Source organism: Coturnix japonica, chromosome 19, assembly GCF_054131305.1.
Source record: "Coturnix japonica strain WE chromosome 19, WE-NBRP24, whole genome shotgun sequence".
Lineage (NCBI taxonomy): Eukaryota > Metazoa > Chordata > Aves > Galliformes > Phasianidae > Coturnix > Coturnix japonica.
In genome coordinates this window covers 3,635,434-3,646,510 of record NC_140681.1, presented here as the reverse complement: position 1 = coordinate 3,646,510, position 11,077 = coordinate 3,635,434, and positions in this window count along the sequence as shown.

The following is an 11,077-nucleotide window of genomic DNA, read 5'->3' as shown; positions in this document are numbered from 1 at the left end:
CAAACACAAAGGTACATTAAATCAAAGTAATGCTTTCCAGATCCCATGGCTCTCAGCAGCCCATCCAAGCCTCCATCTCCCCCTCTGGGTGTTTCAGCTCTGCTTGACGTCTCCTGAGCCCAGGGCTGGTTAACCACAGCAGGACTTTCAGCCCAAGTTTTGGAGGTTTCTCCTTCTCTTGCCTGTGGGAACTCCATAATGTCCTTCCATCCATTTCATCTCAGAGTTGCAGCCACCAAGGTGCAGAGTTGGCTGCCCCATGGGTGAGAAGGATGGGGGTGATGGCTGCTTCCAACTGGTCTGGGTTATACCACCCTGCAGTTCTTGGGCTTCTTCTGTACTTTGCTCTGTGCTTGCACTTGTGCTTCTGTTCTTACTACTTGCTGTGATGTCCACCATCTTTCTCCATGACCATCTCCATGCACAAATGAGCTTTGCTCGGTCAGCATCAGGGGGGTCCCAGTAGGGCCAAGCAGAAGGACAGCACTGAGCTCTGCTCTCTGGGGGCAGCAACAGGGACAGGAATAGCTGACTCCTGGAGCTCAGGTATTGGCATGAGAAAACAGGGCTTGAGGGTTAGAACTGAGCCTTCTCTGGGGTTCTGGCAGCATCCCAGGCTGAGTGTCACAAGGAACAGCAGGACTGGGCTGAGCATCACCCAGAGATACAGCTGGTGCTGTCCGAGGTTAGCTCTGTGTATCCCATCAGAGTGCAATATCGGGTATGAACACTGGGAGGCAAAGCTGTATCTCTGGACAGACGTGGCAGCATTGCACAGATTGTGCTGCTCTCTGTGCCCAGGGCTTGCTGTGAGCTGGGTGTTGTGGCTCTCACCCTGAGGCATTGGGTCTGGGAGCACCTCAGGGAGCATTTCCCTGGGGCATAACAGGGCAGAGTGGGACCTGCAGTCCATGAGGCATCATGCAGTGGGGTTGCTGCCTTCCCAGGTGCTCTCAATGTTCTTGCACCTTCCTAAACCTGGCTGCAGGAGCAGGGTGGGAGCAACATGGGGAAGGAGCAGGGATGCTCAGGCTGTGCCTGCAGCAGGTGGCCCATGCACAGAGTTCCCTGCAAGCCCGCAGCTCTGGTTCTGCATCTTGCTGAGATTTTTGAGCTGGAGATCTGTGATGACCAGTGGAAAAATCACTGCTGCCTCCATGCCCTGCTTGGGCCTTGCAGGAGGTGGGGGCAGGACCTGTGTACCCCTGTGCAAGAGGGGAGGGATGGGGACCCGTGTGCCCGAAACAGCAGACTGGGGGACTGTCCTGAGGGACAGACTGAAGCAGAGCATTGCTTTTAGTGTAGGGAATGACCAGGTCCTGCACTGAGCTCCTGGTGCTTCATCCCTCCGCTGCAGGGGAGCACTGCTGGTCCCTGGGCAGCTCAATGGGAGGATTCTGCTCTTCCCTTCTTAGCATGGAACAAGCTGTGGATTAGCTCTCCCTGCGGAGCGTTCCAGGTTGCTGGTTTTCTGTACCAGCCGGCCCTGTGGCTGCACAATACATAACTTGTGATCAATTTACTTGAAGTTTAAATACAAAGGAAGGAAAGAAAAAGGGGGGGAAAAAAGGGCTTTCAGCTTAGCAGCTGGTACTGCCTCAATAGCTGCCACTGTGGGCGATCAACTACACTTCACAATCCAATATCTGACATTATTTCTCAGCCTCACTCGGTTCAGTTTCAGCTCCATCCTGGACAAATATTGACAAAGCTCTCATAATCCCGCTGATGCCGTTGCAGAGAACTCTATTTTGCTCGCAGCACACTTGGTGCCATCTCAATATCCCCACTGGGAGCTGAGAGAGGAGCATGAGTTTAAATTCAAAGGGGATGAGTGGTAGCTTACAGACCCCTTGCAGCCCAGGCGTCCCCCACGAGCAAATGGGCAGCTGGGTTAAATGATGGTGGAACAACAGAGATGAGCACTGGGGCACAGAGATGGATGTGCTGAGCAGGGGGTGTTCAGTAGTTCAGGTGGGTTCTCAGTTGCTCTTTGTAAGGCCAGCAGCCAGTGGGATCTTGCACTGTTGGCCGCAGGGAAGTCTTCAGCATGGCAGTGTACGGCAATCCATACTAATGAAGACAAATCTAATTACCCGGGCTGCAACTCATGCTTAACGAATTAGAACCAGAACATGGCAAACACAGAGAGGGAGGCGTGCTGCCAAGGTGGAGTGGTGCGCCCAGAAACCTGCTTGGAGGAGAAGGGTTCTGGGGTAAATGGGGCTCAATGGCACTGTTCTGTTGGGTGTCAGCATCAGAGGAACCTCTGATCGTGTGATGGAGTTGTAATAGTAAAGATCTGCACAGTAAGGAGAGCTGGGGCCAAACTGTGGTCCTGGGGGAGGGAATGTCCCTTCCCCTTCTGTTCTTAGTAAATCCATTACGATGAATACTGTGACTGAGGAAATACTCTTATTACAAATAGATGGCGATGGCAGAGCTGCAAGATTAAGTGATGCTGGGCACCACTGAGCTGATCAGCAGGTGTTTTCAGCAGGGCCATCATCCTGATGCGTTACACCTCCCATCACACTAACATCAGGCTGGCTGTGTGTGGGGGGATGAGCGAGAAGCATTGGGCACAATCCTTGTCCCATTGAGAAGACCAATTGGCTCCCATTAGCTGGTGGAGCAGGGGGCTCAATTAGAGCCTCCCAGCAATAACTGAGTGAGGACTGGGTGGGATGTGGAGCCCACATGCAGCTGCTAAGAGGCCTCACTGAGTCCATGCCACTGCTGCATTGACGGGCACATCCTGCTCAAGCATCACCAGGCAACACTTTGGCCATGGCCACAGTGGGTGCTCTTGTGTGACAGAAGCACTGTTGTCCCTCCTTCACCCCTCAATGCTCCCCCTCCTCTCCCACCCCCTCCCCTTCTCCTCATGGTGCTGCCGCTGCTGGAGGGCTCCTCGCAGCAGCTCCCAATTAAGACCTACTTAAAATTCAAATGCAAGTAAATTTTTAATTACCTCAATTAAAATTATTCTCTTGTTAGAGCTGAAGGATGGGATCTGAAGAACAGAAACGACGGGCTGTGACTGGCCATGTCGGAGGACCGAGGCAATGGGGCAGTGCCTGCAGGTTTGGAGCTGGAGCTCAGAATCCATCTCAGTGGGCAGAACCCACCTATGTGTCAGATGCAGATATTGCAGCACCAGGTATGGCCAAGGCTGGAGGCAATGCATTATCACTGCTGTGCCCTCTGTGTCTCTGCTCTCTTCCCCTGGTTGCTGTCTTTAGAAGCTTTCAATAGATTTCTCTACATTAGCTTATGCAATTACTGCCACTTGTAGCCTGGAATAAGGAAACAACGATGGCACCCAGGATTTATTAATCAGTGCCAAAGGATTTATGCAGGTAAGGTGAATGGTTGGCATGTTTTTAGTCACATTTTCTGCGCTGACAAAAAGAATGAGCCAGTGTGCCTGGCCCATGGGGTGTATCACTACGGCTGTGCACCGCACAGACCTTGTGGCACTTACACTTAGAGGCACCCTGGGATCCCCATCCGCCATGCTGAGCTCTGGGCACATTGCCCCACTCCTCTGTGCTGTAATGGGTGGGAGCTCGGTGTGTCCTCATTTGCAGGCAGCTGTGATGAGCTGTGGATGAGGGCAGTGCCATTTGCTGCAGATGAACGGTGCTTTGGTGGGAATTCAATTACACCATTTTTCCTTGCTGCACATCATGCATTTTGACGACGCGGTGGTTTCAGCACTAATGAGATGCGTCTTAACCGCTGTGAAGCTGTATTTCTCCCTGCTCTTAGCACCCAGGATCCACATTAATTACAGTTTCAGTAGAGAAAAAGCCCACAGAGTCACTGCCCACACTTTGCTCCCGGTAACAGCCGCCTCCTCGCATTGCTGGGAGCGCTGCAGATTCACTGCAGAGCAGTGGTTGGTACCTAACCCTGAGCTGGTGAGGGGTGCTCCCAGCATGGGGGGATGCAGCCACACGCAGTGGGAGATGCTCAGCATCAAAAGACACAGCTTGTTTTTAGAGGTACCTATTGGAAGCAGGTCTTGGTGCTGGGTAAGCGGCTGGGTGTCCCATCCCTGTGATGGGCAGTGTCTCATTTGATGCCCTCCTGCAGAGGCTCTATGTTGGAGACACGGTGCTGCGAGGTGGATGCTTTTATTCCTTTTAGTGAGGTTTGTTGGAGGATGTGAGGACGTTGGAACCACGTGGAGCTGTTTGGCCCCTGAGCCTGGTGTTACAAGTCCCATCTGACCACCCAGGGCTCACCTCAATGCCTGCTTGCTGTTACATGCTGTTCTTTTGCCCCCCAAAGAACAAGTGCTTTGTTCCAAACGCTGCTCCCCCCTTCTCTCTGCCACCAGCAGCCCTCTCTGGTCATCCCATGGCAGAGGTAGCAGCACACCCTCTTCCTCCATCACAGGAGAGTGAAGTGCTGGCCTGAGGCTGAAGATCCCTGAGGTGCAGCACCAGCATCTCATTGCATCTAGAGCACCATTCCAAGCCCTGATGCCTTTCTGCTGCAGCAGTTCCCTTTGGGGGTAGGTGCAGGGTGGTATCTCCCCTGAGGGACAGTCTTGCTTTTGGTGACTGCAGTGAAGTGGATTGGAATATCCCTGAGTTCAGCTCCATCTCTGTGTACTCAGACATCCCATATTTCCACCCTTTTCTCCCCCAAAATACGTCTGGGTCTTTGTTGAAAACAAATGGCTGTCATTAGTTCAGCATTCATGAACATTTCCATGTCCTCTGTAATAGCCATCCCAACTGGGAAGAGAGAGGACCTTTATGCCCAGAGCTGTTCTCATTGTAGTCCCCAAAAGGACTGCAAATCTCCTAAGCAACCTGGCTTATCCTGGGTACCAACCTTCCTTCGTTCACCAATAGAGAATGAATTGTTTGCATCCATTTCCAAGAAGCAGCTGTGCTTTTGGTATGTCTGTGAGATGAATGGGACCAAACCATGACAAGTCTTGTGGTTGGCCATTCTGGTCATACAAATGTCTCCTTTTCTGCTGCTTGAAAGCAGATGGCAATTCATTCAGCAGTCGTGTTGGAATAATGCATGTTTCTGTGCCTCTGCATATGGATGGCCAACAGGGAGCAGTCCATCTTCGTGTAATTTTAGATATCTTAGAGGATCTGAATGCAAAACCCTAAGCCTGGGGATTTTGTGTAGATTTGTGACCCTCTTTGGAAGAACTGGAATCATAAAGTAGGGACAGGAATTCAGAGGGACATAAATCTCAAATTTTCATCTGTGGCAGCTATAACCTTGCTTGAGTATTGTTTGTATTATTTAGATGGAATATGGACCCATTTGGCTTATTTCATCAGCCTGAAAGTTGCCAGAAAGGATGGAGGAAGGAGCTCTGATAACAGAATAAACTGTACAGAAGATGTGAAAAGGCAGCTGTGCTCCCTCTGGCAGCAAAACTGTTTTGTTTCAGGCCTTTCTAGCAGGTTATGTACGGAGAAATGAGCACCCCTGCACTCTCTGGAGCAGGGCTGGTGGGAAGAGCCATTTTCCTCCATCAGAAAGCAATTACAGACCTCTAGCACAGCCATACGGCACCATGACCGTCCAGTTCTGGGGCTGCCTTGTAAGTGAACATCCCATTTTCCACAGTCCAAAGCTACCACGTTGATGTTAGGCCCTAGGAAGGCCTAAGACAGCTTGCAGTACTGACACCGTCCCCCTCTTCAAGGTCAGCCATCCATTGGGGGGGTTTTTAGGGAGTCAAATTGCACTCATGAATAATTCATTCTACAAACTTTCCAACCTTCACCAAAATGATTTGTGAATAAATGTTTTCATTACTTGGCTGGCTCTGTGGATGGATGAATAATATCCATCAAATAAATTATTCATATTTTTCTCCTTGCCATTGTCAGATAAATTCTTCGTGATTTATATTTGTTCATTTTTCTTCTGACTACAAGAAGCAGACGTATTAGAGGTGGGTTAAAGGCTAAATCTGCATTGTTGAAACCAACAGCAAAGCTCTGGCTGATATTAGAGGCCGTACCAACACAGATCTCATCCCAAACAGTCCAAGCGCCCTCCAAGCAGTGATGCTCAGAGTCCTTCCATTGGCAAAGCCAAGCTCTCCTGCTCGGTACTCGATTCTCAGCTCCTTAACTTTCTCTGAGGGGTTCTTGGGCTATTTCTTGCCACAAACTATGGGTCAGGGGCAGTACTTTGGATGGATGAGGAGATGTGTCCTTTGGCCAGGACACAGCTGCAGCAAATACTCCTGGATGGTGGCGTTCTTTGAAGTCAGCTGGTGCTTTGGACTCCATGGTCAATGAAGGTGATGCTGGTTATTTGCACTTATCTCAGCTTTTGCCATATTTTACACAACCCAAAGGTCTGAGGCTGCAGTTCTTCCTTCCCCAGCTCCCATCTTGATGCCTCTTTGAGCTGCATTTGCCCTGCCAGCAGATTGCCTGCCAAGGGAGCTTTGTGCCTGGTATGGTGTTGTGCAGGACAGTTTGCTGCTGGGTGAAGTGGGTTGTTGAGTGAGGGTGGTGAGAGTTGAGCTTGGTTCATCTTTTGGCACCTGAAGCTGGTGGGGATCCATGAGAAATGGGCCACCAGAGCTGGGCCTGTAGGCGTTAGCATGGCGAGCTCCATAGGGGTGCACTCTCTGGCATCTTTGCTCTTGGCTCCAATGTTTTTTAAAAGAAATCAGTGGGTAGTTGAGGGAAAACAGACTCTTTCTCTTGAACCTTCTGACTGAAGGAGTGGTGTTTGACACAGCTGAGACCGCACTGCTTCTGAGCAGCACCCTGTTCAGAACACCCAAGCAACAGAGATGCAGGAAGGCCAATCATAGATGCCAGAGGATGGAGAGGCATCTATCATCTGCATCCTCTAGAAAAATCAGTGCATAAAACCATCACAGAAGCTGACTGGATGGGCAGCCATAGGAAATACCTGGTGCTCCAGTACAGAAGTGACCATTTGCTTGTTCTACTGATTTACAAACATTCTGTTGTTCTATAGACAAACCAGTTCCAAGTTCTTCATTTCAGTTCTGAGAACTGGATTATTTTCTCTTTAAATCCCTGGGAGAAAAATGACTTTCAATCACTCCCCCATCACTGGAAAAAAAAAAAAAGACAAGACAAAATGTTCTTCAGAACCATTTTCACTCTTTTTGAGATGTTCAGACAGAGGGGAAAAAGTAGAAAGCTTTTCCTTTAAACAGTGAATCGCTGGGAGATGATGTGAGAAGCGAAGGCAAAAGCGCTGCTTGTTTTATAAGCTCAGCTGGTGTGCAGCAGCGGGCTGATGTACACTGTGTGCTTGCAGACAGCCCATGAACACCAGAGGGGCTTTGATTTTCATCCACTCCCTCCAATGTGAATCTCAGCTGAGCGATCAAACAGATCCAGGTGTTGGGAGTGGGGCAGAGAGAAGAAATGACAGCTGAAGGAGAAGCAGTAGCGGAGTTCATGGTGAGATGGTGAAACTCTCAGCACAGCAGGGAAACCAGTGGGTTCGGTGGCTGTGCCATGGGCAGGGTGTCCAGCAATGCATACCCAGCTACAGGAAGCAAACACGGCAGTGAGCAGGGCACCTCCACACCTAAAGGACGTCTTCTTGCAGCTTGATTTGTGGAACTGTTGGGTTTTTTCCTTTCTCCACACTCCTGCCAGCTGTCCGGTCCATGGGATACATCCATCTTCATAAGCCCTTTGGAGCTCAGTAATGTATTTCAGCAGAAATCCTTTGTCTTGTGCACCAGTGTGGGATGGGAAGGGAGCAGAGTGGGGCTCTGCTCTGCAGGGTGTGCTGGAGGGGGATATTCTCCTTTCTTGCTTTCTGTTTGCCTTTGGCTTGGCAGCCCTCACCTGTTGCTTTCCTGAAGGTTCAGGGATCCTCATGCAGCCAAAGGACCAATCCTTTATGGGATGGTGCTGTAGAGGATGTGAGCTTTAGCACAAAAGAAGTCTATTTCAATATCCTGCAAGTGCTGCAGCCGAGTTCACTGCCCGTGCCATTGCCAAAGCCATTACACTAGCCTAGGGCTGGTGTTGAAAAGCCTAATAGCTTTGTAGGCTGGGCTTCTGCCTGGATGTTTCCACCTTTCCCTTGCTGGGGTGGCTCTACCAGCTGCTCCAATTCTGGGGGCAATGGCAAATCCTTCTTCAGATCACTGATGCTTATGCTAACTGAGCCAACACCACTTTGCTTTCAAGCCCAGGAAGAACCTGAACTGGCCTCTCCCACACCCAGGAGACTCCAGGGCTTGCCTACATGGGGACTGAACCTGGTTCCATGCAAGAGCACAGTGACAGCTTTGCTGCAGGTTTTCTCCTCTTGTAGCTACCTGAGCATCCATATGGAGAAAAACAGATGGCTAAGTATAAGGTGCAAATGCATACATTTTAGGAAAGTTAGGACAACTTAAACAGCTTGCCTGCATTCAGCTGCACCAGGAGCCTTCCCACACAGTTCAGCATGCTTCAGTGCTGGAGCTGTGATCTGCTGATGGGTGGTAATTAGCAGCTCCTGGGAAGAGAGGAGGGCACTCCTTCCTGAACCTGTTCAGATGCGATCCATAGATGCCCATCTGTTCAAACTCTTAATTAGAAGTTAACCAAAAGTGGCTCACAGTCCTGTCTGTATGGGACTACAGAGCCCGAGCACTGCTACATATGTTTGAAGAGATTCAGTAAGCAAATGATTTCCAGGGTCATCTGGACAGTACTGAATGTGATAGGCTAATACTTGGCTTTCACTGCTTGATCATTGCACTTGTGCCCTTTTCCTTGTTGTTCCCAGTTGCTTCTTCTTCCCCTGTGTTTTATCTTTGATTGTAAATTTTATTCTAGAGATACAGGGGAAAAAATGCTCTTTTTGGAGCTTTAATAGAAACAATCAGATCTGACTGAGCACACAGCTCCATGGTCATTTGAAGCAAGCCAACAGAAGGCTCAGTTAATGGGGGTGGGGAAGAGTAAATGAGAGCATGGGCTGTGTCAGCCTGCAAAGAGCCCATCTGTGCTGGCCTTGCTTTGCACCCACCTGTTCCCCATGCATGAGCTGAGCTGCAGCGTGGTCAGCATGCAAGTCAATGTGCTCTGCCTCAGGTGTGGGAGGCACAAGCCCCCAATCATGCCTGCTCCTGCTGGGTGCCACATGTCAGGACATCAAGAAGGCAGATGGCCTTTCAGGCTCGCAGAGGAGACTGCTTCAAAGAAGAAGAGAAAATCAGCAGTAAAAGACCATCCTTCTGGGTGCGGAATGAAGTGCTTCAAAGTTAGAAATGCTGATGCTGTGTGTGTTTGTTAAAGCATTTTCTCTAATCACTCCCTTCCTTTGCTGCTGCTGCAGTGTCCTCTGCCCCCCTCTAATCACGAGAAGCAGCTCCCAACAGCCCTGAAGAGCAAACAGGAATTAATCAGGCTGCGCTCTGCCTTTCTTTATTTGCAGATGGAGCCCGGTGCTCCCTCATCCCTGAGAGCACTGGGGAGGTGTGGAATACTATGGGCTGCCTGAAGTTGTGGCATCTCTTCAGAGCTGACTGCTGTGGCTGTTCAGCCAAGGCTACAGAGAGAGGCGCTCACCCATAGGAGCTGCTCTTTGGGAATGTCCCCATTGCCTCTAGGAGCCCAAGGGGGTTTCACATTAGCTGCCTCACCCAGGGAACCAATGTGAACAGAGACACCTGAGTGTTCCTAAACGTGGACAGATGTTTCTTCCCAAGCACTGTCAGCCTCTGCCCCCAAGTTGGGAAGATGCTACACCACCTACAGTGGTGCAGGTCCAAGCTCTCTGCTCTTCCCTCCCCTCCAACCATGATATGAAATGCTATTTGCAAACGTTTCACTCTGTAAAACAACACATTGCACCGTTCCCCATTCACTTTCAATTCTGTGTAACTTTCTTCACTCAAACGGGCTCAGTGATCTCAGGGAATAATTGGTGAGCTTGTTAGACTAATGGGATTTTTATTTCCAAGGCTATAGATCAAACAAGTATGCCTGAAAATTCATTATACATGTGGTGTGCACTAAATAATTATTCCTGCCCATTAAAGTGCTGGAGGAGAGACTATGACAAGGTATCGCTTTAAAAAAGCTGCTTGATTTATCATTTATAAAGCAAAGTTCACATTAGATGTGCTAGTTAAATATTCAGCAAATAATCAGTCACTTGATTAGCCGAGATAAGGAAAGCCCAGCGAGGATGGAGCCTTGTTCAACTTCTTTTGGTCCAGGTCTGAATGATGTGCTCATTCCCTGGGTTCATCCTCACCATGCTGGCAAGAGCAGCCTTCAGTGGGGCTGCAAACAGCAGGTTGGGGTGGCAAAGGTCTGTCCCATCCACCTGGCCTGTATTTGGTTGTCCGGCATAGTGGTGGAGTCACTGGAGGTGTTCAAGTACAGGACATTATGTTACACATACTTTGGCTCTTCTGGATGTGCCCTCAGCTGTGCTGGTGTTGCTGTGCTGAGTGAGGACCTGAATTCAGGTTTCCCAGTCCTAGAGTCTAAACCAATAAACCATTCTGCACATGTGCTATTAAATTAACAAATGACTTTATCACTAGTCAGATATAAGAAACCATGCTTTGAGAGCTGGTTTACACCTGGACACAGTCCATGCCCAGACTGGATGCTCTTGAAGGGTTGTAGCTGTCCGTGGTGAATGAGCTATAGTGAATCACTGCACTGTCTGATGGGATGCCTGATGGCTGAACTGTGATGAAAGCAATGTCACCACGAACAGCACAGCACAACACAGGAGGAATCTTCACGCTGATTAATCCAGCATTCAGGGGACCACGCTTCATCAATCACGTTAACCATGGGTGCACGGAGAGAGGAAAGGGAGTGGGTTTGATGGATCGCTCATCATGTTACACTGAGAGAGTGGATAAGTAAGGCACAGTTTTGGCTGGGGAGGGGAAGTGGCTGCACCCATCTGTTCAGGAGACATCTCGATGTCTCAATTACTCTGCACGCATGTAAGATACAAGCAGTCAAGCATGCTAACAAACCAGCGTTGTTAATTACTGTCCATCACCTTCAGTTGCTTCTGACCTTTGGTTGCAATCCACGTTGTGCAACAGCCCTTT